At 42.4% G+C, this 24999-nt stretch overlaps 1 pseudogene across 1 annotated transcript; it reads left to right on the top strand.

Moving 5' to 3' along the window:
* The first annotated feature begins 15337 nt into the window (after positions 1 to 15337).
* On the top strand, positions 15338 to 24436 carry LOC310686583 (large ribosomal subunit protein uL23-like; annotated as a pseudogene). Its single transcript has 3 exons — positions 15338 to 15341; positions 23015 to 23372; positions 24239 to 24436. The product of its transcript is annotated as a large ribosomal subunit protein uL23-like (transcript).
* Positions 24437 to 24999: the final 563 nt, after the last annotated feature.

Raw genomic sequence — 24999 nt, 5'->3', positions numbered from 1 at the left:
GCACCAGCTTGGCTGCAGGAGTTGCCAGAAGGAGGCGTACAAGGAACCATCCAACCATCTTTAGGACTCCACTCTTGATTTGTGTAGGGTTTACTCCTTAGCATTTTCTTCTCCCGGAGATATCTCACAAGGCAGTGGAGGTTTGGATCAGAGTTTTCCCTCTCCTAGATGTGCTACCTCCCCAGGTTGACAAGCCCCATCTGCCCCTACAGGAAATAGTACTGCTAAACAATGTAGGCGGGTAATTGATCTCTGTGGTGAAGATGCAATAGTCTTCTGGCAATCCAGAATCATATGAATTGACATCTTGAAGACAAGAGTGGTGCTCCCTTCACATCTGATTTTGAGGTTCAGGAATGAGGACAATATTTCTACTCCTCTACAGCAGACAGAATTGAAGGAGAAAGCAAAGAAGTGCATGCACCACCACTCATCTCTCTCTCTCTCTCTCTCTCTCTTAAAAAAAAAATTAAAATTAATTTTTACAAATGATTTCCAGAAATTATACAACTTACTTTCTTATCTTATACAATGTTTTGGACATCCATCAACCGCATCTGAATATTTTTCAATCTTTATCACTTAATCTACATATCTTAATTTCTCTACTACTTTATTTATCCCTAACTAATAACTCTCTTCATAATCTGCAATACTTCACATAATCCCCCTTACAGGACTTCTTGGAGTCCTACTAGCGTAATCTGTTTGTTACAAATGCTTTTCAAATAGTTCAAATATTTATTCAAATATTTACAAGAAGAACTACTGACGAAAGAAGAATGGCAGATGAAATTAATGGACTATGCAGAATTAGATAAGATGAAAGGAAGGATCCGAAACCTGAGGGATCAGAGATTCTCAGAGGACTGGAGTAAATATTTGAACCACTCATCTTTCTCATCCTTATTTCCCAATCCAATTTTCATGTTTCCTCTTTGGAGATGGCAGAGATGGAGATCAAGGCCCAGTGATAATCTGTACTGACTACAGCAGAGGAGTAGGTTCTGTAGTTTGTCAGCACTTGGAAGGGCAGGTCACCACCATCTCTTGTCAGCACAGACACATTACATACATGACCAAAGAGCTTTAAGCATGTGCATCATATCTTTGCCTGCGTTCATCTGAGTCTGGGTTGAGCTGCGGGCAGTGCTCTGATGTAAGCTGGGAGCTCGGAATCAGGAGTTGTGGGAATCAGAAACCAACAGTAAGAACCAGAGAACAAAACAGAAGGCAGGATCAAGGAGGAAGGCACAAGCCAGGAGGACTGAAGGACAACAGGAAGAATATCACACTAGAACTCAGGAAGACCTTGTTGCTCAAGCAAAGCTTAACAGGAATCAAAATATGATCCAACAGCCAGCCTGGGTGAGCAGGGTCAGTCTAGGGCATGAGGATGCTAAACTACCCACACCAAGGCTACAAAACTCTGTCCAGTGGCTCACCACACAGAGTAGCTATGAACAAATCCAATAGCTTCCTAGTTCAAGCCCCAGCAGAATTTGGTATATTATTCTGCAATTTGATGACAGTGGTATATGTGAGGCTGTAGTTTTCCTGGCACCTTTTCGCAAGTTCATTGATCCAGATACTCTCTAGTGGGTTAGAATTTGCTCTCAGGTCAAGATAAGGTAACTTTAATGTTCCTGCAAAAAAATGTGTTTGATCAGGTGTGGTCTCTGGAGTGAAATGTAATTGTCTCTGTTTCCCCTGTAAAGATTGCAGATAATAGCCTGTCACTCAGTTTACATTGTCTCATGAGATACTAGAAGATTTCCCATCTTCGTTGTCAAGTATATATATCCCCTCTCTACACCCAAAATGAATGTGTTTGTTTTAGGAAAAGGTGTAATTGATGGATTTGCTGTAAACTCAGCTTTCCATCCCAGGAAGCCGGCAGCTAGAGGGCTGTTTACACCTCTCACAAAGCAAACACCAGGACTGTAAAATCAGGATTATGCTCTCCTTTTTGGACAGTTTAATGATGTTGTACATGGACTATGCAGAAAGCTTCTTGAGGCAAAATAAGTGTCTATGTTTGCAGTTGTGTGCCCATCAACATGAGAGTATCCACACCATGTTATGACACTTTAGTACAAAGCACTCTGCCAAATTCCTCTGCACAATCATGTTCCTCATGGGTAGGCAATAGAATGCCCTTCAAATGTTGTTGAGCTCCTGTCATGCCCAGCCAACATGACCTAACACCAAGGAGATGGAGGCTGCAGCCCAATGACTTTTGGAGGGCACCACATTGACTACTCCTGATGCACTTGGATATGTGGTCTTGCAATGAAAGGATAATCTGAGCAGGACTGTACACCTGAAGGAACCAGCAACCATCTCCATGGTTCTGGTGGCTTGGATAATAATGCAGCCATGATAATGAAAATGGCTGATGACTCCACTATATAAGGCCCAGGTCATCCTTAGTTTTCTGTATGATCAAGTATGTATGTATGTATGTATGTATGCATGCATGCATGGCATTTATAGCCCATTTTTACCTCCAAGGAGCTCAAGGTGGCTTAAATAGTTGTCCCCCTCTCCATTTTATCCATGCAAGAACGCTGTGAAGTAGCTTAGGCTGAGAGATTCTGGCTGCCTTGGAGCACCCAGTGAGCTTCATGGTCAAGTGAAAACTAGAACTCTGGTTTCCTGGGCCCTAACCACTACACCAAACTGGTTCTTAAGTATGTAAGTATGTATTAAAATGTATACTTCACACTTCTATACATCATCTATTCCAGGGAACTGCCTAAGTTAGAGCAGGAAACTACAGATCATTTTAGAGGGCTGCTGAAAATCTTAAGTCCCTCCCAGCCCTCTACGTGAAGCCCAAAAGAGTTGAGTCTTTGAGGCTTTGCCCTGGTACATGAGCCCCACAGGATTAAGAAAGGAGCCTTATCCCATTCTCAGTGAGTGTCATTCTTTGAACTGTTCTTCCGAGTTCTGATGCCTGCTTCCTGAACTCCTGTCTTCCTCCTCCGAGTCTCATTAAATTGTCTGCAGGATTGTTCCTTGTTTGTTCCTGGGGCTCTCTCTCTCCTTCCCTGGCTAAGTCACTGTGTATAAAGTTGTGAAATATACCTTAAGGGTTTCCAATTTCCTCCCTTAAATACGTGCTATATATAAAATAAACCCAATAGAAAATAGTTGTATAGAAACAGATATGAATAATGGTTGATGACGGGGGCTATATTTTCTCATGGTTCATTATAGACTTCATATATTTTACAGGAACCTTGTACTGCAAAATTAATATATGTGCTGGAAAATGATACCAAAGACAATGGATTGCCCTGGGATTAATGGCAGAGTATAATTCAGGAAGCACATTTTTCCTGAATGTGTATTAATGAAACAGGAGCACATTACAATCTACTTATGAATAGCAGTATACAGCTCTTTTCTTTATAGTAATGTATTCTGAGTTTTAATTTATTATGAGAACGCTATATTATAATTATATCAGCTATACAGAGAGGATCTATTTTCAAATCACAGCCTTGCCCAAGTTTATTTTTATTTAAAAAATTGGCTACGGTCAATACATTTTCCTGAGATCTGTAATTAATAGCATTGGATCGTGTGAGTGGAAAGCAGGCACTGAATGGAAGCTGAATGTATATGCAATTGTGCCAGTCAAAAGGAATGTCATTGTTAAAAAAATACATAGAGCAAGGTTTCATTTCTTCCCCGTTAAAGTTAATGCACAGGATTGTCAGACTGCTGCACTGTGCATCTTAGAATTGTTCACAACCTTCTTCACTGTTGTATGAAAGATGCTATGGAGAAGGTGTTGTGTGATGACTTGACTGTGCCATTAAAAACAGAATCTCACAGGGACTAGGACAGAAGCCCTTCCATTTTCTTGAGGCAAACCTGACAACTTTGGAATGAATGGCTGCAGGAGTCAGACACATGAATAGGTAGCATTTCCCAAGGCTTGAAAAAGGATTGTGTGATGTTCTCTCCCTGCAGAAAGCAAACATTTCCCATGGGGTGATATATTTGTGTTTAGTATTGCAGCAATTGCTTTGCATTCATGATCCAGCAACATTTCAGGTTACGTGAGTTCAGGTTTAACATCCCAGCCACTGAGAAATACTTCCTTTTCATTCTCTTTTGTTCACCCTTTGTTTATTTGGTTTATCTTCTCCAGAACCACAGGCAGCCATTATGTCTTCACCTGACAACATCCCTGCAAAAAGCCCCCAGGTGTCAAAGGAGGATAAAACCTCTGTGCTGTTCTCCTGCTCCACCAACTCCCTTAGCCGTCCATTTTCTCCTGACTTCAGCAAGGCAGAATGAAGAGTCTTGCTTGCTACATCAAGCAGGAAAGCACAGAGGGTGCAGGAATTAGCAGAGCCAGAAAGGCAGTACCTGCATCCTCTCTCAAAGCCTTTCAACGTCTAGCCCCCATATGTACAGGTGAAAAGCTAGCAGCCATAATATTGTGCCAGTCAGTCAGACTGTCTGTCTGCCTATTCATCCAGCACTTCAGACAAGTTTGCTTTGCATTCTGATTAGGATGCAATTATTCACTAAAATCATAGTGAAATCAGAGATTAACGTTGTGTGGTGAAGTGTTAAATCCAAATAGCCTCAACTCATAGGATAACACTTGACACCACTCAGGCTATAGCAGATTCAGAGAAGTGCAAACTTTGAAGGATAACGCCCCAACTTGTGTTGTTTTAGGAAAAGCAGGGTAGGAAGGTTCATATTAACATGCAAACTGAAACAAATTTCTCCTCCATTCCTGGTCTGAACTAATGTGAGAATTGTTTATCTGCTTGAATCCTCCCAGTGTCAACCTATGCCCCATCTGAATTATACATTTAAACCACTTTAAAGAGTAATGGCTACCCAGAAAGATTTCTGGGAATTGGAGTTTGTTAAGGGTGCTGATAGTTGTTAAGAGTACCCTCACAGGGCTGCAATTTTCACACTGTTTAAACAATTCCTCTTCTTTGTCATGTTTGCCAAAATAATGCTTTGAAAGGTGCAGAATTGGTCTGGAGAAGGTGCGGGAAAGGATGTTCTCAGCATTGCCAAACCATGGTCCTTTTCACAACACCATCTGTGCAAGTAGCAGTGAAGGAAAGTGGAAAAGGTTAACTAGAATTGCTATCAGATGCAAAAGCAAGAGTATTGACCATTTCCCCGGCATTGGAATCAGTCTCCTTTTGCAGCTGTTGGGCAGAATACAGCAGCTTTTGTATTTACGAGCACTTGGTGAGCACTCTGACAGGTTTATTATTTGTTGGCTTTCTCCAGCGTTGCACAGTAAAAATTGTTTTTAGAGAGTATTCCGAAGTCTAGCTGGCTCCCACTGTATCAAACCCAATCAATCTGCTAATGTATTTCGCTTCCTTGATTGATAACTGGTGCAGCACTTTGGCATTTCAGGGGGGAAGAGAACCAGGACTTGGCTATCATTAATCCCTTTTCTCTCCCCTGAGCAGCAGTTTGTGCCATTACCAGCATTTTCTAACTGCGGATTTCAACAATCCCATGGCCGCAGAGCCTGGCTCCAAATTCACCAAAGTCCGTTTCGCTCTCCAAAGATGTTTCATCATCCTGGCCCTGGAAGCTCCTGCTGGGATGTTAATAGCCAAGGGAACAACTTTGTATAACTGCACCATTAATTTTGGTTCATTTCTGTTTAAGAAATGCACCCTGCTAAGCAACAGATTGGATAAGGGGGGCGGATGCTGAAGAACCGACGTTTCTCTCCAGCTATGATCCCCCAGCATTAGAATGCCAAAGACAAATTTCACTTGGGGATTAAGCCATACTTGCTGTGTATAGACTCTTGAGTTTCCCACACCCCTGATTCTTCACCTATTGTGTTCTGAGCTACAGTATGCCCGGTGAATAAGCAATCTTTTTGCTGTCAGGCAGATTGGCTGCTTGCTTGTTTTATGGCAGTGAAAATGTGAATGAGCTCACTAGGCAATGGCTGAAATGTCAGGAGTCATTAAACCAAATCAGCCTCTCCATGGAAAGAAGAGAATTCATCATTATATAACACAGATATTTATAATTAATGGAAATTTGGAATCCGGAAAGAGGTTGCATGGTGTGGAGTAGAGGAAGAGAAAGAGAGAGAAGATATGGCATTTGAGGGCACATTTTGGCTCTTTATATCATAGGGTGCTGAAGGCTCCAGATTGTCTTAAAAAAAGGTCTGTTTTCCCACAAAGAATTCCGGATATTGTCAGCCTATCAGTTGCCAGCAGCCTGTGGTGCTCAGTTGCTGGAAGTGCAGCCTTCTGCAATGAGACTTTTTATGCTAAGCACAAATGTCTTCTCCATCTGTCCTCTAAAGAAGAAAGCAGGTGAGCCAAATCCACTCTTGTCCTCAGAAAAATCTCTGCTTGGGAGCCAAAGGCCACTGCATGTGCAATGGGGGAAAAAACCCCAATATAAGTGGAAGAGAATTGCCATCTGAGCATTTCATGATGATGAAATGAGCAAGTGCAGAAGTGTGAATACATGAGGCCCAGAATCCTAGACATGCATGCATGCATATAAATCTTAGCAAGTTTGGTGGGACTTCGATTCATGTTAATTCAATTTGCCCAACCTCAGCCTAGATAGTTTTTGGCATCTGCAGGAATGATGGTGAAGAAGCTTGGGAGAAGATGGAGCCCGTGGGCTTTCCCCTCGTTTACCCCTTGCATGAAGTAATTGCTGAGAGAGAATGAATGAATGAATTTAATTGTTAGTTAATTGGGGGTTTTTTGTTATTGGTTTGGGGTTTTCTTGTTCCCCCACACAGGGTGTCAAGCCATGGGGGGACCTTCCTGCCTTCTTCCCAAAGTCTAGTAAGCACTTGAATTGGGAAGGAGACATGAGGGTTCTGATAGGGTCCTAGAGTCCTTCTGCCTCATCCCAAAGCCTAGTTAGTGCTTGCCCAGCTTTGGGAAGGTGATGGGAGGCTTCTAGGACCTTGCCAGAACCTTGCTCCTCTTTCCAAAAGCCCAGCGCCTCACTTTGCTGGATTTGTGCAAGGGGCCTGTGTGTGTGTGTCACACAGGAAGCCATATTACCATGGTCTGCCAATGGTATCCTCCACTGAATTCAATGGGACTTACTCCTAGTAGGTGTGCATATAGGAGTGCAGCCTTTAGTACCTTCACCAAAGTATCATTCCCATTATTGTCTGGTACTTAATTTGGTATAAAATTGATGTGTTCACACCGTAGATAGGAATAAATGTTATTCTTGAGGACATCTAGGCTGCAGAGAAGTACAATTGTTTATTACGTGTTGCCTGTAGAGCCTTCAGCAATTTGCAGAGACATCAACCTATTTGTAAATGCTGGCGACACTGACACGTTTCTCAAATGTGTTACATCATTTTGATGCCCCAAACAGCCTAGTTCATTTTAATTCATGGATACGGGTAACATCATAAATCCAAAATAAGTAGGGAAAGATCAGCATGTTTCAGAGAGATTCAGCCGAGACTCTCAACTCTCACTCATATGTTTTTGTCTCCAAATTTGGTGTGATTCCTTGAACGGATAGAAATTATGCTTTCTGTTGATGTGAAATTCAAATTAAGGCTCAAGGGAGAGAGGTGCTTGAGGATCAATATAATTAAAAACAACTTGGCAAGATTCCTTGCATCAGAGCTTTTCACTAGATTGTTAAATCTGGTGCTTCTAAATAGTTTGCTGCCTTGTGTAAAAGCTGAGAACAATGACACAAAACTATACAGCACATTGGTGCTCCAAAGTTGCAAACTGTAGCACAGAAAAGGGTCTTCTGATGAACCACTTCATGAATTAAAACCATGCCTGAGAGCTGTGGATCACAGCTACAATATTTAAGATCAGAATATAAAGCTACAGATAAACAACCAGTTATACAATGGCAGTGGCGTAGCGTGGGTTCTCAGCACCCGGGGCAAGGCAAGTACCATATTTTTCGCTCTATAACACGCACCTGACCATAACACGCACGTAGTTTGTAGAGGAGGAAAATCCGTAGGCATGCCACCCGTAGGCATTCCCTCCATAACACGCACAGACATTTCCCCTTACTTTCTAGGAGGAAAAAAGTGAGTGTTATGGTGCAAAAAATACGGTAATTTGCGCCCCCTAACCCGTGAATTTGCGCCCCCTAACCCTAACCCCCAGATGTTGCGCCCGGTGCGGCCGGCCCCCCTGCACCCCCCACGCTACGCCACTGTACAATGGTATATCTGACTAAGGCTGGATCTACATTGATCTTCTAAACATTAAATATAACATTCTATAATGTTTAATGGCAGCCTCCCTTTGTAGGTAGCTCGCTGCTCTGCAGCGCCCTCTGGTGTCACATTTTAATAACACATTTTAAACGTTATAAACCATGAGCGTAGATCTGCCCTAAGAGAATGAAAGGTGTGGTGGGTCAGGCACTAAACCCCTTAGGCCTTAGCTAACGGGAAGAGGATTTCCCTCACTTGCCTTTTCCCTCACCCTCTTGTCTCTCATATACACATTCACAAACACACCCACACATAGCATAGAAAGCTACAAAGATCCCCCTTTTCAGACTTTCCAGCCATGCCTCTTTCCTGCCTCATTTTACTTGAGTAAGTCCTCACTGATGAGCAGGCTGCTGCTCATGACAAAAAAACTGATAGCAATTTTTTACATGCACATTGAAGAAACAAAAAACAAACCATTCACAACATAACTTAAATGTGGAGAGCAAAAATTCTGGAGAAAGTGTAAATGACCGGTGAGCAACCAGTAGGCCATAGGCATTATGGACACAATGGAGGCTGCTCTGTTAGGGTGAATACAACTCTGCCCCACCAATCTTAGTCCGCTGTCTGGCAGCACCCACCTGTCTTCTTTTCTTACAACTGGATCAGGCAGGTAAGTATGGCCAGTGCTTCTTTTCTGGGGGAATGCAGGGGACGCATACCCCTAAACATTTTGCAAATCTTTGTACTTTTTGTCCATTTACTGTATTTATTTTTCCTGATTTGAACTATAACATGGTGATTTTCTTGAGTCAAAATGAGAGTACCCCTAAACATTATTTTTTTTTAGGAAAAAAGCATCAACTTCTTCCTCCTTAGCCTCAGAGCTGCCCTTGAAGAACTCAGCAGAAAGGAGGATGTGTACAAAACTATAGAGTTTGCTGACTCTGCCTGTCATTGGCTCTGCTGCCACCTACTGTTGTACTCCCTGCCTTCTGCCTCACCAGTCCCAATGGCACCTGGCATGTCCTGAAGTTGCCTTGTTCTTCCATCCTGTTAGAGTTCTTACCTCTTTGTTTCCTCCTTTTCCTGTCTTTTAAAAGTGCATCTCCTCTTTTCATGTCTTTTCAGAACAACTGGAAAGGGCAATATTTTGTGTGATAAAAGTTATATATAGTTTTACAGCTTGAGGAAAAACTAGTCTCCTCCAACAGCTGTCTGAGAACAAATTGACAGGCTTCTGTCATGTGCGTGTGTTTCTCTGCAATAAATTAAAGTTTGGAACTGGGTTCCAAAACAATTGTATTTTTTCCAAGAAGTAATCTTATCAAACCCAGTAATCTAATGAAAGCCAGTGGTGCTTATTTCTGAATAGATCTGCATATGATTGTGAATTTTTATCAGAGGTGTGTGTGTGTGCGTGCGTGTGTGTGTGTGTGTGTGTGTGTGTGTGTGTTAACAGACTATTTAACTATTTTTTTCAAAATTTTCAAGTTCTCCATCTCACTTTCTGGTCTTTCATCACCTATGATGATGCTGAGAAAGATTATCATAACTAATCCCCAAGGATATGCAGAATAATTGCGGGACAATATGATTTATACCTGGCATATAAACAAATGAACAAACGATTTAAAATAAGAGAGAAAGAGACCATATAACATTTTCAAACCCATTTCTAAAATATATTGTTCTGGCATTATAAGTGACGGCATGGCATAAAGCCTTTCACACTTCTCTTGAATCATACAGAGATCTAAATCCAACTCAGTTATGCATGGGTCTGATAATAACAGAAACCCCATCATGCAACCTCTGCCATCCTGGTTCTCTCCAGCTGCCCATCAACTGCAACCAATTTAGAAAAGGCTTCCCTAATAATACATGGACATAGATATATATTTGTAGATTTAATATCATGTGATGGATAAATGTATTGTCTCTGCCTCACTCAATCACCTCTGGGGCTTATTTCTGACTGATGCTGACTTCTTGGCCTGGATTGAATTTGTATGCATCATGAAAAAGTCATCTGAACATTCCACAGTATGCAGACTTCTTAAGGAGGCACTAGAAAAGTTTCCCAAAGGTTATTTGCGGTAGCATGGGAAATCAGGGTCTTGGTATACGCTGCAATACTCAGCTACTTGTTGCCTAGAAATTTCAACACAGATAGAATATAAACTTTATAGATAAAAAAATAGTTGTGAAAATTGATTCAGATTTGGCTCCAAAGTGTGATGCCTGATCCAGACAGTCATCTTATTTTTGTAACTTATTTAATAAAATTTATATAGTACACCACGATTTTGGAAATAGACACCACAAATCTGTTTATTAAAAAAGATAAAACAATAAAAATTATCAGCAAGAAAAAAGAACAAACAATGATTTAAGACTGTAACCTGCAAGTTAAAATAACAATAGACTGAAATCAATAGACCGGGAGTTCCAAAGTTTGGGTTTTACCATCCTAAAATATTGAGTCATGTAGCGTCTGTATTAGTGTCAGTTCTGCTGATCAAAGCGGTCAAGTGGTCATATATGGGGTAAGATGATTTCATAGGTAAACTCCCATCATGTACTGCTTGGTGCCTCAGTAAATACCTGCACAGCTACCAGGACTTGCTGTTAGATCTCTGCTGACCACCTGAGAATTACCAAAATATTTCGGCCTTATTTCCAGAAGGCTTTTGTCTAACTGGATGAAAGAGGTTTCTGCCAATTAAATATTTTCTGTGTGAACAGAAGGCAGATCTGGGAAAAGAACAACCAAAACTACCCTCTTAATGTTGCTGAGTTTGTTGCTTCACTCCTGAAATTCTAAAATATTTTGTCACCTGTCAGTACAAAATATGGCAGGTGATGTCTTGTGACAGTTTGTAAGGAAAAGTTATGGACAGCCATCTTAACACAGCATATGCTCTCCTTTTAAATCTGACGCTTTTTTAATGGAAAGAAGGAGGCAACTTTGTGAATATATTCACACACACACACACACACACACACACACACACACACTTCACTTCTGCTTTGTACTTCATCCCTTCTGTTCTCCCCAGTTCCCTTTCCTTGACTATCAAGCTGTAAGACATCTCTCTGCGAAGATAATGAAAGGAGAGGTGTACACACAAAAGGGAGCCGGTCACATGCCACTCTAATGGGTACCTTTCTCGCGGGCTCAGCAGGTGTCCGGAGACATCAGAAGCACACATCCCCAAGAACAGGCATAATGTTTGTGCCATTTGACAAGCCGAGAAAAACCCTTAACGGGATAAATTGAGAATGGCTCCGAGTGGAGCTGATGTGCAGAGATAACAAGAGGCAAAATAAATTCAAGGATGTGTTATGCGGGGAGGGAGCTGAAACAGCAACCGCTCTGACAACCTGGTGGCACAGCACGAAGCTCTTGATATAAGCTAATCTCTAACAGCCTGAATGGGTTTGTGCTGGTTAGATGACTAGAGCTGGAGGGCTAAAGAGAGACAGAGAGAGAGATAGAGAGAGAGAGAGCAGAGTGGGGAGGGACTTGAAGCGGAACATGCAATCAGCCCCTGGGGAAGAACAGTAAGAATAAACAAGAGCAGGGCTAATTTTTCTGGAAAATTGGCTTAAGAGGGTCACGGTGACCCTGCCTAGAGTGGCAAAGTTTACTTGGGGGGGGGGGACAATAACCATAATGCAAGATTATGCTCATTTCAGTTTTAATTTCTTGCTCATTTCTGTTTGTAGCAGTGTAACGGGTGCTAGAGAAGCAACCACACCAAGCTTCTACTAACTTCAAAGCTACCCATCAGCCACTAGCCATTCTGCTACATTGGGCAGGAAAGTGCTCATTCCAGAACACTAATAGCTCCACAAAGGCACCCTGTTGCTTTTGAGATTACTGCTTTTAGAAGAGAGAAGGGTCAGATTCTCCACCCCCCACCTGCTAACCTTGTCTCAATGGGAGCTGGGGAACAAAGTGCTGATTACTGTATAGGCTTCTGGGCATAAGGGGGAATATGACAGCCTGTCAATCTCTGAGAGGTGGCCTTTGCGGCTTGATGCCAAGCTCATGGAAGATCGAACACTTTTGAGCGCCGGCGGCTGGATTGTTAGGGTGGCTTCTCCTTTCATCGCTGGGTCCCTTCCGTGTCCATAAAAACCAGGCTTAAGGCACAAAGCTGGGCATTGAGGTCACTTCCGGGGGAGCTGTTTCACTGAACACTCATTCTGATTTATTTGCAGGAAAATCAGATTATGTTGGCTACAGTATTTCTTGGGCATTAATCTGGATTTGCTTGTGGGGAGGTTAGATGACATTGCAGCAAGCAAATGTTATCCTGCACTTTCCAGGGCATTTCTCATCGCTTCCCTTAGCATCCCCCCCCCCAAAAAAAGAAAATGAAATATGGTTTTGCTGCAAAACAATGTTGTTACACAAGTTTGCTCCCCTTCCCTGGGGGCAGCATTGAGGGAGGTTATCCCGGGACCTCACAGTGACCCAGCTGTGAGCGGAGGGATGCCACCCACATCACAGGGACTCCCAGCCATGTCACTTCCCCCCGGCTGACCAATTGGGATAACCCGGGGGTATGGCCGCTAGCTGTTTAAACAGTGGTGGTTAGGCATTGGGTAAGCCTTGTTTATAGAAGGGGAGGTGGTGGCCTCTGCCTACCCCTCCACATTAAGTGTATACCATTAAAGGGATCGGGGGGCATGCTTCCTGTCCAAAGCCTGGGCATGGGCTAGGGCCATGGCATGACCACATCTGGGACCCAGGGGGTCCCCTATTTAATGTATATCATAGGGTTCCCCCTACTGGTGGTTTACCCTTATGAGACTCCCTGAAGATGGGCAGGAGTCAGGATATAGTCCAATTTCACCCAATGCCTAAGCAAAACCGCTCACATCTATAATCAATAAAGTTGTGGCCTATTTTACCCCATTAACCCAAACATTCATGTCTGTGTGTTTATTATCTAAGGGAACTGCGGGGCCAGGTGCTTCAAATCAACTTTAAATGCACAGCATCAATTTGCTGGCATGCGATTGAATCCAACCTCTTTCAAATTTTCTGCTCCACGGTACTGATTTTAAAAAATTAATAAAGATAACCCTAAACCTGTTGCATGTGTTCTACAAATGAGTTATAGTTCTTTTCACAAAAGCTCAGTGCCACTTAGGTCTCAAACCCAGCTCCTGAGAATGCTCATAACCTATGTTTTGGCAAAGGTTAAAGCCCATGACCCTAATGGTTTGGAGAAGCTGAAATGTGCATACCTCATGTCCAATACTACATTAATACAGATAGTTTCAAAGTTTGTAGCATGCAGTATCTAGGGACATCAAATACATACTTGCCAAGTGTCCTAGGGAAAAATGGGACACCCATTATTTTCGCACGAGATTGTGGTGGTCATTTTGGGCGTCTCAACCTTGTGTGCTGTTGCCCTGAAAAAAATGTTTGGGGGGGGGGGCAAGATGGTGGGATGGGTCACACAACTCACCTGGGAGCATGTCCCAGTTTTTGAATTGAAAAAGTTGGGTAGTAAGGCCCTCTTCAGCCAATCTTTTAAATGATCTGTGTAAATGAGATGTAGGTTCTGGACTCAACCTGTTCCATTGTTCTACAAGCATTGCATGTTAGGATATTTCACATAATAATTTCTTCACTTTCAGAACCCCCCTTCCTCCCCTCCCCCCCATCTCTCACACACAAGTGACAACAGACAAGGACAGAATTACTCTCTTTCACTTCTGCATGTTAGGTATAACCATCATGTTACTCTCCCAGGGAGCAATTACAACTTCCTGACATGGAAGGGGATTCCATTTCTCTGAAACAATTGTATACAGTATTCTAAAAACCCACATATTCTGTGTAATGTAATGTACCTCAGAGAAAGCAAGAACAAGGATAATCCAGGATTATTTAGACAGCCACATAAAAATGATCACTGCAGTCAGAATATAGACGTTTGAATGTAGAATATAGAAGCTTGATCCCATATCGAGTGGGGTTGTTTTCATGGCGGTAATGGAGTAAACACAGAGATGGAATAATGCCTATCTTGTTTTTGTGTCAAGCAATAGAAAGGAACACTTAAGAGATATTTGATTCATCAATGTTATACCTAATATTGGCATAGTGTTCTTGTACCCACAAATACAAGTGACGTTATTTATCTGGGCTGCCACTTTAGTCAGTATCTCTTAGGCTGGCAACTCCTAAGAGGAAAAAAAAATACCTACTCTTGAGCTCTATAAAACCAAACATTAAGAAGTTTTTCCACAATCCCTACATGGAATTCTTCACTGTTACTCAAAGCAAGATGGGGTGGGGGTGGAGATAGAATTGCAGAATCTGGTAGCAGAATTAGACACTATATGAAACAAGGAGCTACTGCTATTCCATACATCATTGTCCTTTGTAACATCTACCACCATTCTTTGCTCCTATTAGCCTGTGATGTGAGGCAGGAAGCAAGGAGATAACCAACACAACAATGTCTTGGGATGGCAAAGAAATTAGATTCAGTTTGCATATAAAGGCCAATTTACCTAATTCACACTTTCTGAGTCAGTACACAAACTGTAACAGCCATCCTTTAAAAACTGCATCTCTCCAGATATCGTAATGCAGTTCTCCAGTCAAGAAATGTGTATGGAAATGCACATACTTGAATAAAGTGTGCAGAGAACTGCATATATCAGTGAAGATAAAATGAAAAAGTGTACTGTATTATGGGAAACTGCTTTGCAAAACTGCGTGTATTAGGCAAAATTGCATACAAAATTTGCATGTTTGGAGAAATGTGCAGAAAAATAATGAATTTTCATGAACTTCCTTTTTAAAAAACCAAAACAAAACCCAAGATGCAATTTGATGTGGAAATGTGGAGAACTGACTTTAAGATTGGGAAAAAGGAGAGAGAGAGAGAGAAACAACAACCCGGAAATTATCAGCTTTGCTCATCCCTAGTTATAGGAGACATTGTGAGGAAGAGAATGGCTCTTTCCCACATTATGACAAACCCCTCTCTCCCAACAACTTCAGAAATAAGTAGAACAGCAAAGTTAAGTCCATCAGGTCACTTAACTCCACCTCACCACTATATCTCTTCAAACAGTATTGTACTCATGGGTAAGTTGATATTATTCACAGTAGTTCTTGTTCTCAATGTCACATCCATTATAATTCCAAGTGACTGAAATCTTGCTCCTCTAATGTAATGGTTATCACATGAGTGAGCAGATGCTGACATGGGCAGCAGTTGACATTTCATAGAACGATTGTCATCCAAGCAAAACAGCAGCAGAATTGGAAAAGGTGGAGGTAATTTCAGAGAAAATTTCATCTCACTTAATGTTGAGCAAAACTCTTCATGTTAGTGGATGAAGATTCACAATGGACAAAAGAAAGCACTTATTCACAATCCACAGGTAAACTATGGAATCTTCTCCCGGAAGAAGTAGTGATGGCCACCACCTTGAATGCCATTAAAAGAGGAATAGAAAAATTCGTGAAGATAAAAGCTATCAGTGACTACTAGCCATGATGGCTAGATTCTGCCTCCATTGTCAAAGGCAGTATGACTCAGAATACCATTTTCTCGAAACTGCAGGAGTGAAGAGTGCTGTTGTGCACAGGCTCTGCTTTCAAACTTCCCATGGGCATCTAGCTGGCCATTGTGAGAGCATGATGCTGGACTAGATGGGATGCTGATCTGATCCAGCACACTTTTCTAATGCTGTTATTGGGAGGGGGCCAGGAAGAAATAGGGATCTATTGCTTCCCTCAACAACATTCAAATAACATTAAAACTGGATCAACAGTTGTTCTCAAGATTCATCAAAGGCAAAACTGAGGAAATCAATGTTAGTTCAAGGAAAAAATAGGTGTATAAACATGTGAAATCCTGGATGCCAAGGTCCACGCTTGGGGCAAGTACTTTTTTGGTGAGAAAATCCCAGCAGAGATTTAAAAATCACAAAAAATTCCGCAAAGCATGGAAATATAGACTATTAGATATTTAACCTAAGTCTTTCCAAGTGAGTTCCAAAATAGCTCCCTCTTCCCGAGCTTAGGAACATACCACACATTTAGTAAGTAAAAAATGTTTTACTTACAAACTCTTCAAAGATCAGGTTCATGTGCTTTTCCATACATCAGTCAAAAAGGCTGCACAGGCAATAGAACTTAGTTCAAAGCAGTGTAAGTTCTTAAATTATTGGCACAGGAACTAAAGAGTGGCCTCTGTGAATAGAAGTAAAACGGAGGGGGAGAAACAGATGTATAAGGAGAGCAGAGACAAAGTCTAAAGAAATAAGGAGGAGTCCCATTGCTTCCTACCAAGCACTGTCATTAGCCTTATTCATACAGGCGAACCTTCTGGGAGCCACATAGCAGTGATAAATGGAGCCAGAGACAACAGTGACTTCTAAGCCTTTAGTAAGGACAGCTAATACATTTTTTCAGGTTGTCATCTGCAAAAATGCAGCACCAACACCTTTACTCCACTTGTGAAGGAACTGCACTGGCTGCCAGCTATCTTCCAGGCTTAGTTCAAGAAGCTGGTTTTGAGATGTAAAGCCCTATACAGCTTGAGACCAGGATCCCTGAAATATCGCCTCACCCCTCATTTATCCCATTGATCACTGTACCCTGCAGCTGAAGGCTTCCTGCAGATACCATCTTATCAAGAGATCTGTTCCACCCATTGTAGGAATTGGCCTTATGGGTGGTGGCCCCTACCCTTTCGAATGCCCTCCCCTTGAGTACTAGACAGGTGCCACCGTTGTGGTATTTTCACCATTTGCTGAAGTCCTTCCTCTTTCAACAAGCCTTTTTGGTTGAGATAATTCCCAGAATGCATATATATTGCACTTGTTTTTAAGATAAAAAAATTCCTTCCAGTAGCACCTTAAAGACCAACTAAGTTAGTTCTTGGTATGAGCTTAGTTGGTCTTTAAGGTGCTACTGGAAGGATTTTTTTATTTTGACTATGGCAGACCAACACGGCTACCTATCTGTAATTGTTTTTAAGATGTTTCATTTCCTTTTTTTCTGCCACCCTGAGAGGATGGGCAGAATATAATTTTAATAAATACATGAACAAATAAATAATAATGCTATTCACCCCTGCTTTTCCCCCTTTCCATACTGCCTTGCATCCTGAGTATTTGCCTCGACTGCTAGAGCATTCTCTTTTCAAAACATTCAGCCTTCATAGCTTGTGACATGCCTCCATCTATTGTCTCCTGGCCTGAAATTCCTCACTAAACAGTCTCCAGAAACCATGTACTACAGATTCAGGTTTAAATCACCTCCCAATTCACTGGTGGCCTCCATTTCCTTACACAAATAACAACCAAAGAAAGAACGAAAAAGTGAAGATGTTTAATTTCCTTATGTGTTACATACAGGGAATGATGTATAAAATGGTCAATAGCGCAAAACTATTCTGGGGTGGTTTGAGTGTTTGTTTTTGGTTCATAATATTTCCTAACTCAATAATATTTCCCTTTCTGTCTTCCCCAAACACATTGTAATGTTTCATCCACTATATACATCTGGAGAGCTTAACATGCCTTCTCAAGGGAATGATGCTAGAAAGTCATTTTATATATATATATATATATATATATATATATATATATATATATATATATATATATATTCTCTGGGAATGAAAAATTACAGCTGTGGTCAGAAATCAAATCTTCTTTTTCCCCAGTTCAGTGCTATGGTACTGAGGTAAAACAGAAGGCTCAGCCAATTTCTGTTTCTAATAACTACTGCAGAGAAGTTGATGAACAAACCTGACCCCAACTGCAACCATAATTTATGGGAAACTCTCTCTAGGAAAGAGGGTTTTGAATAATCTGCAACTGCAGGCCTGGCAAATAAGAAGCTTTAAAACCGCCAAGATGTAACTGTAAAGGTCTCGGGCACTGAGTCTTCAAAAGACTCTGACTGATTTGTAGAGCTGTTCGTCTGAGGAACGTGAAAGGACGCTTCTTTTTGAATTATATGTCTCTCAATTTCAAGTTGCATGTTGGGAAATACAAGGTGTATTTATAGTAAACAGCTGGCTCCTGCTCAGGAACAATTCATTTGCTTCTCTTTTATGGCAGAGAGTTGATGCATTAAGTGGAGCTTGTCACGGTCCCATCTGCATGCTTTGTAACGAACAGTCACAGGTCGGCACAGTTTTCTTAAGCCTTTTCTTAGATTAATTGGGCCATTCTTTGCCAATTAAAAAGTCTACATTGGTCCATGCAGCATTTAAGGAAGTTAGGATCAAATGGCAGCAGTTTGAGAACTTGTCACTTATTTAGTGTCTGCCACTCATTCCATGCACAACATTACATGGAAAAGGGATGGTGAAACCGTAACCACCATGAACAAACTTTCCTCCAAGGATCTCAAGGTCCTAGTCCATCGTTCTTCTCCCTATTTTATCCTTACAGAAACAATGTGAGGTAGAATGTGAGGTAGATTAGGCAGAGCCTAATTGATGGACTGTCCCAAGGTCATCCTATGAGCCTTATGGCTAACCTTGGTCTCTTGGTCTCTTGCCATTACTTCACACTGGCTCTCTTATCCTGATGAAGCTGTTCTTTTAAAACCCATTCCCTCTTTCTGAATTAATCCTTTCCACTTGTTTCAGTATTGACAAATCTCTTTTATAATTCATAGGCAAAAGGGAACAGATGAAAATGAGATATTTTTAGGACAGCTTTCTTCAGCTTCACTCAGAGGGCAATTTAATGCTACATCAAATAAGACTGGAACAGAACTCCAAAGAACCATTTCCCTTGTCCATTGGCCTCCAGTAAACTAGATTTTGCTTTTAATAGTCTGTCAGACATCACATTTTACTTCGCTGTGAACCAGACTGTTTTGCTGAAGCCGCTGCATAGCTCAGCGGCACAGCACACACACTGTATTGAGAAGGCCCTGAGCTTACTCTGGAGAGTTATGGCCAGTCAGGATAGACAAAGCTGCGTTAGATGGACTCACTCAATAGAAGGCAGATTCACATATATGTTCTCTTAGATATGTTATTTTGGGGATACTCACACAAGGAATCCTCAGTTAGTCCTCCTAATCTGGAAGAATTATCTTATGCTACTACAGATATTCTTGGGTGTCCTGTTCGAAAAAACAGCAGACAGTGAAAATCTACCATATTCACTGGCCAGCACTTTCATCTCTCTCAGCAGGCAGTGAGGTACCCAACTTTCCCACCCATTACTGCTCTTATGTAATTGATCTGTAAAAAACACAACCTGAAAAAGAGACAATGCATGTATTTTTGTTCATCATCATCATCATCATCATCATCACTGCTCTTGCCAGCTAGCCCCGGCTTCTTCTTTTTCACCACAGAGAGCCAGCATGGTGTAGTGGTTAGTTTTAGACTAATACCAAAGAGATCAGTGTTCAAATCCCCGCTCCACTATGAAGATCACTGGGTGATCTTGGGCCAGTCACTGTTTCTCAGCCTAATCTACTTCACAGGGTAGGATAAAATGGGGAGGGAAGAACCATGCACACCACCTTGAGGAAAGGTGGGATCAGGGCTGGCTTACCCATAGGTGCTAGGGGTGTGGGGCACCCAGGCGCTGGGCTCTCAGGGGCGCCAGGCTGAGAGTCTGGGGCCCGAGAGTTGAGTCTGGGGAAGAGCCCATCCGTCGGTCAGAGCGCCACAGTGGGCTCTTCTGCTGTGGGGAGCTCTGTGCTGTGAGTTCAGGGCTGACTGAGCCAGTAACATACTGAGGTGGCTGGTCGGCTTCGCCCTCCTGCACACCTGGGACTGGGCAACCTGGAGGGGGGGCACCGGGAGGATCTTTGCACCCCGGCGCCGCATATGCTTAAGGCAGCCCTGGGGGGGATATAAATCTAATATCACACAAATGACACTAAAGCAATTTGAGGCTGGCTGTGTTATCTGAATGTGACATCCCATGAATATTATTCATAGAAGACAGAAAGGAGGAAAAATACAGTGGTGCCTCGCAAGACAAAAAGAATCCGTTCTGTGATTCTCTTCGTCTAGCGGTTTTTTCGTTTTGCGAAGCAAGCCCATTGACGGATTAGCGCTATTAGCGCTATTAGCGGCTTTTAGCGGCTTTTAGCGGCCTATCTGCTGATCGGATCAGCTGATAAGCGGCTTAGTGGCTTAGAAAAAGGGGGGGGGGAAGGGGAAAAAACCAGCAGGAACTTGCAAGACATTGTCGTCTTGCGAAGCAAGCCCATAGGAGATTCGTTTTGCGAAGCACCTCCAAAACGGAAAACTCTTTCGTCTAGCGAGTTTTCCGTCTTGCGAGGCATTCGTCTTGCGGGGCACCACTGTATGTATATTCTATCTAGTGAAGGTTTTACATTTGCCTTACAGATGCAGGGGAAGGGGAAGGAGACTGTGTTTAGTCGCATGTGGAAATGCCTTTGCAAAAAGACACATCAGATCACAGCTGCACTACATGCTCTATTTTATTTGATAGGAAAAAATGACACTCACTAGAATCCGTCTGCACGGCATGGAGCCTGTGAAAGCGTATTTGAGAAAAAGTTATCATGGCACAAAAACTGTCCTCTTAGACTCTCTCTCTCTCTGAGTGGGCTCTCCAAGACTTTCAGAGCCTCTTTCCTACTTTCCCATCTGCAGGTACAGTCACTGTCCCCAAGGTGAATTTTATCATGAGTAGAAAGAGGAGGTTGACAACTCCAATGTCACTTTAAAGGAAAGGTCAGAAAGCTTTAAAGAATTACGCAACAGGTCCCTCCTGCTCATGCAAGGGAGAAATATTCCTGCATTGTATCTGTGTCATATTAAAGGCTGATTAATCTCTCCTAATCAGAGGCCTAGTCAATGACTCACGCAAATAGGGGCCTGTGAACTTGCTGGGATAGTTTATGGGATGCTTCTTTCCTAGTGATGTATAGTCAACAAAGTAACTCTTGTTTAATATAAGGTCTCTGGGAAGCTTGCAATGTTGACAATGTTCTCTAGTGGCTGGAAACATTTTGCAATTTCTTCTTGTATTCTGTCTGAAGCTTGTTCTTATGACTGCTGATGCCATTAAAAATAAAACTATGGTAAGCAGAGACAAGAATATCTCATGCTATAAAATGGAGAAAAGACCCTCCAAGTGTCCCTATTTTCCAGGGATGTCCCTGATTTAGAGAAGCAGTCCCAGTTTCTGATTTGATCCTGGAATGTCCCGCTTTTCCTTAGGATGTCAATATTTTCATTGGATAAATGTTGGAGGGTATGGAGTTATCTGACCCCCGAGCCATCTGAAGGCAGCCTTATATAGGGAAGTGGGTTTTTTATATAGGGAAGTGGGGTTTTTTTAATTTTAAAAAATGTTTTATTATGTTTTTATATATGTTGGAAGCTGTCCACAGTAGCTGAGGCAACCCAATAAGATGTGTGGAGTATAAATAGTAAAATTATCATTATGGAATGGGACGTCCCTATTTTCATCAGAGAAATGGTAGGTAGAAACTGGTAGAAACTGTAGGAAACATAATTTCCTACAGTTGAGGAATGAGTATGTAATTATATGTTCACCTATACGTGAAGTAATTATATTAAAGTAAAGCTTTACACCAACCTTTTTGAACTAGTGGACTCCATTAGCATTTTTAGAAAATGCCATGGATGCCAGTCACAAAATGGCTGCCACAGGGACAAGGCACAACAGAAATGACAGAGAATACACAATGGCGGGCCTACATTTTTGGGGCCCTGAAGCTCAAACCATTATGGGGGCCCCTTTGCAACCAGAAATGATGTCTTGGGTAGCAACTGCTGTCATCTACAATGGAGTTGTTCCACAACAGATCACCACGCCTTTTCATCTATGCTACTGACTCTCAAACTTTAGGATTGTTGAAATATATACAACTAACAAAAATAATCCATTTGAGTTGTGTGATTCCACAACTGGGTCTAAAATTTTAAGCAATGTAGATTAAAATCACTTCTGGGGCTGCTTCAAGATTAGGGGCCCTGAAGCTTAAGCTTCATTAGTTTCATAGTAGATCTGCCCCTGAGAACACAGTCACTGCTGCTCCCCCCACCCAACAACCTCATGCTAGCTGTGGGAAATCACCTATATCTTGTTGGTCCTGATGGTAGAGCACACACAAAATAGATTTCACAGGCAATGGTGCTATTGCTGTTTCATAACAGGGAGCATTCCACAGAACCAGAAAATAGATAGATAGATGATAGATGATAGATAGATAGATAGATAGATAGATAGATAGATAGATAGATAGATGATAGATAGATAGATAATGTAGGTACACCATACTCTCTCTCACACACATAGCACACTCACTGCACACATACAGACCACAGACACACATACATATCTCTATCACATATCCAGTCATACATTTCACATATACACAGTGACACATCTCCCCCCCCCCCCCATTTCTCCAAGAGCATCTCTCTCTCGGACCACCCCCAGATAACATACCTCAACCTTTTTCATACACACCACACATACATAACAATCACCCCACTCTCCCTCATACCTATCTCTTTTTAAATGCTTCAATTTTAAAAATAAAAAATCCAAAAAATACACATGGGCCACCAACCTACCTCCCTTCTCTTACTTTGATGAGATTCATTAATTTTATCATATTTGCTATTTGCTATTTTTATAGTTACTTGGGTTTTAATGTTATTGTCTGCCACCCAGGGGCTCTTGAGTGAAGGGTGGACTACAAATACCTCAAACAAATAAATATGCAACATGTTCCAAGGGAAAATGGTTTGAAGGATTAAGTGGACCAAGAGATTGATATCTTAAAACCTATTACATACCACCTCTCTTGTTCGAAAATCTCTTCACTTCGGCTCCTTTTTCACCTTCCTTTCCAAAATGGTCTGAAAGTGAAGAAGGAGGCTGTCCCTGCCAAAACCGAGGCAAAATCCAAAGCCTTGAAAGCTAAAGAGGCAGTCCTGAAAGGCGTCCACAGTCACAAGAAGAAGATCTGGATATCCTCTACCTTCCAAAGGTTGAAAACTTTGCATTTACGGAGGCAGCCCAAGTATCCCAAGGAGGAACAAGCTGGACCACTATGTCGTTATCAAGGTCCCACCCCATGAAGAAAATTGAAGACAACAACACCCTCGTGTTCATTGTGGACATGAAAGCAATGACCGCTCCCCGCTTAAAATGGGGGCGCCCTTTGCGTGGACGCGCGCAGCCCTGGATCTGGAGCGGCCCCATCAGCATAGGCTTGGCTTTGCCTTCCCTCAGGTGGGATACCTGGAGGTCCCCGCCTACCTCAGTCAGTTGTCCAATCCCACCTGGGGGAAGCGTTGGCAAGGAGACCAGGCCAGGTAGGGGGAGGGATTACCTGCCCACACAATAGAGGGAGGATCTTACCTGGGAATCCTCACTTGGCTCCAGAGCTTCTCCCACCCTACCCACCCTCAGTTAATGTCTTCCTTTGCAGGTTAACTTTTATTCATAGGTTTTGCAGGTTAACTTTTCTTCACAGGTATGTGGGCGCTGCTACGATAAGGTCGCTGTTAAAGGGCCGGAAAGGAATTTCCCTGCATTGGCAGGTTTCGCCTTTCCCGTAGCAAAACGTCACAACTTTGGTGGTATCAGGCCTTGGGCGGAATCCTTTAGTCCATCTTCCTCTTTGCGGCGGCGATACCAGGGTTCCCTGTTAAAGGGGTTTCTGAAGGGAGGCTTTGATCGTACGCCGAAAGGTCATCATTGCTCTCTCCTGCGGCGGCGGCGTAATGGGGGCGGCCATCTCTGCTTGAACATATGTTCTCCAGAGCCGGCCCACCCCCCCCCACACACACTGGATAACCCTGAGGCTCCCTAGGTCCCCGGTTGGGGACTGGGGAGGGAGAACGGCCAATGCCTGAGCCAAGGTCTACCCACATTTGAAATTTAATAAAGTTGTGGCCAATTTAATCCCATAGCACATTGTCTTGAGTCGTTATTACACATGACGAAGGGGGGGGGACCGCGCGGGATCTGGGGACTCCGCCTGTCCACGCAAACAAACACCATATCAAGCAGGCTGTCAAAAAGCTCTACAACACTGACGTGGCAAAGGTCAACTTGCTCATCAGGCCTGACGGTGAGAAGAAAGCCTATGTCTGCCTTGCTCCAGACTATGATGTGCTAGATGTTGCCAACAAGATTGGTATCGTCTAAGTGGCCCATTGTCAAAATTGTACGAAAAGACCTCCACCTCCGAATGCATTTTGTACGAAATGTGGCCTCCAGACTCCTGAGTCCTCAGGAACATTAAAGGCCACACACCATGTAATTCCACCAGTATCTGTAAAAGCGTTTTGCAATAAATTGCATCTTGGGCTCCATTAAAAAAAAAATCTCTTCATTTTGCTTACAGCTCAGTTAATTGTCAAGGGCAATGTCCATTCGGTCAGCGGTGTTACAATCAGTGAACAGACAAGAAGCAAAGTGAAAAATTACTCAGTGTCAGCTTGGCACTCCACATGTCAAACATCAAACCATTTTTAGAATCCTTTTATGGATAGATGACATTTCAATGGAAATAAATGGGTACAGTATCCCATTGTCCTTGTCAAAACACCATCCAGTCCTCTGGGGCAAAAAAATAGTCAATTATCAGATAATCAGATAAAAGAGAATATTACCTCTCAAAGACACTTTCCCATCTGTGGGACTGATCTGGAAACCTGGTGAAGGGCAGGGAGCAACACTTGGGGGGGGGACCTGGAGTCATAAACAACTGGCAAGAAAAGGTTATGAAAACC

The sequence above is a fragment of the Podarcis liolepis genome, assembly GCF_965112155.1.
Source record: "Podarcis liolepis genome assembly, chromosome: 9".
NCBI lineage: Eukaryota > Metazoa > Chordata > Lepidosauria > Squamata > Lacertidae > Podarcis > Podarcis liolepis.
Note: the sequence above shows the minus strand (reverse complement) of the source record. Positions and strands in the feature narration are given on the sequence as shown.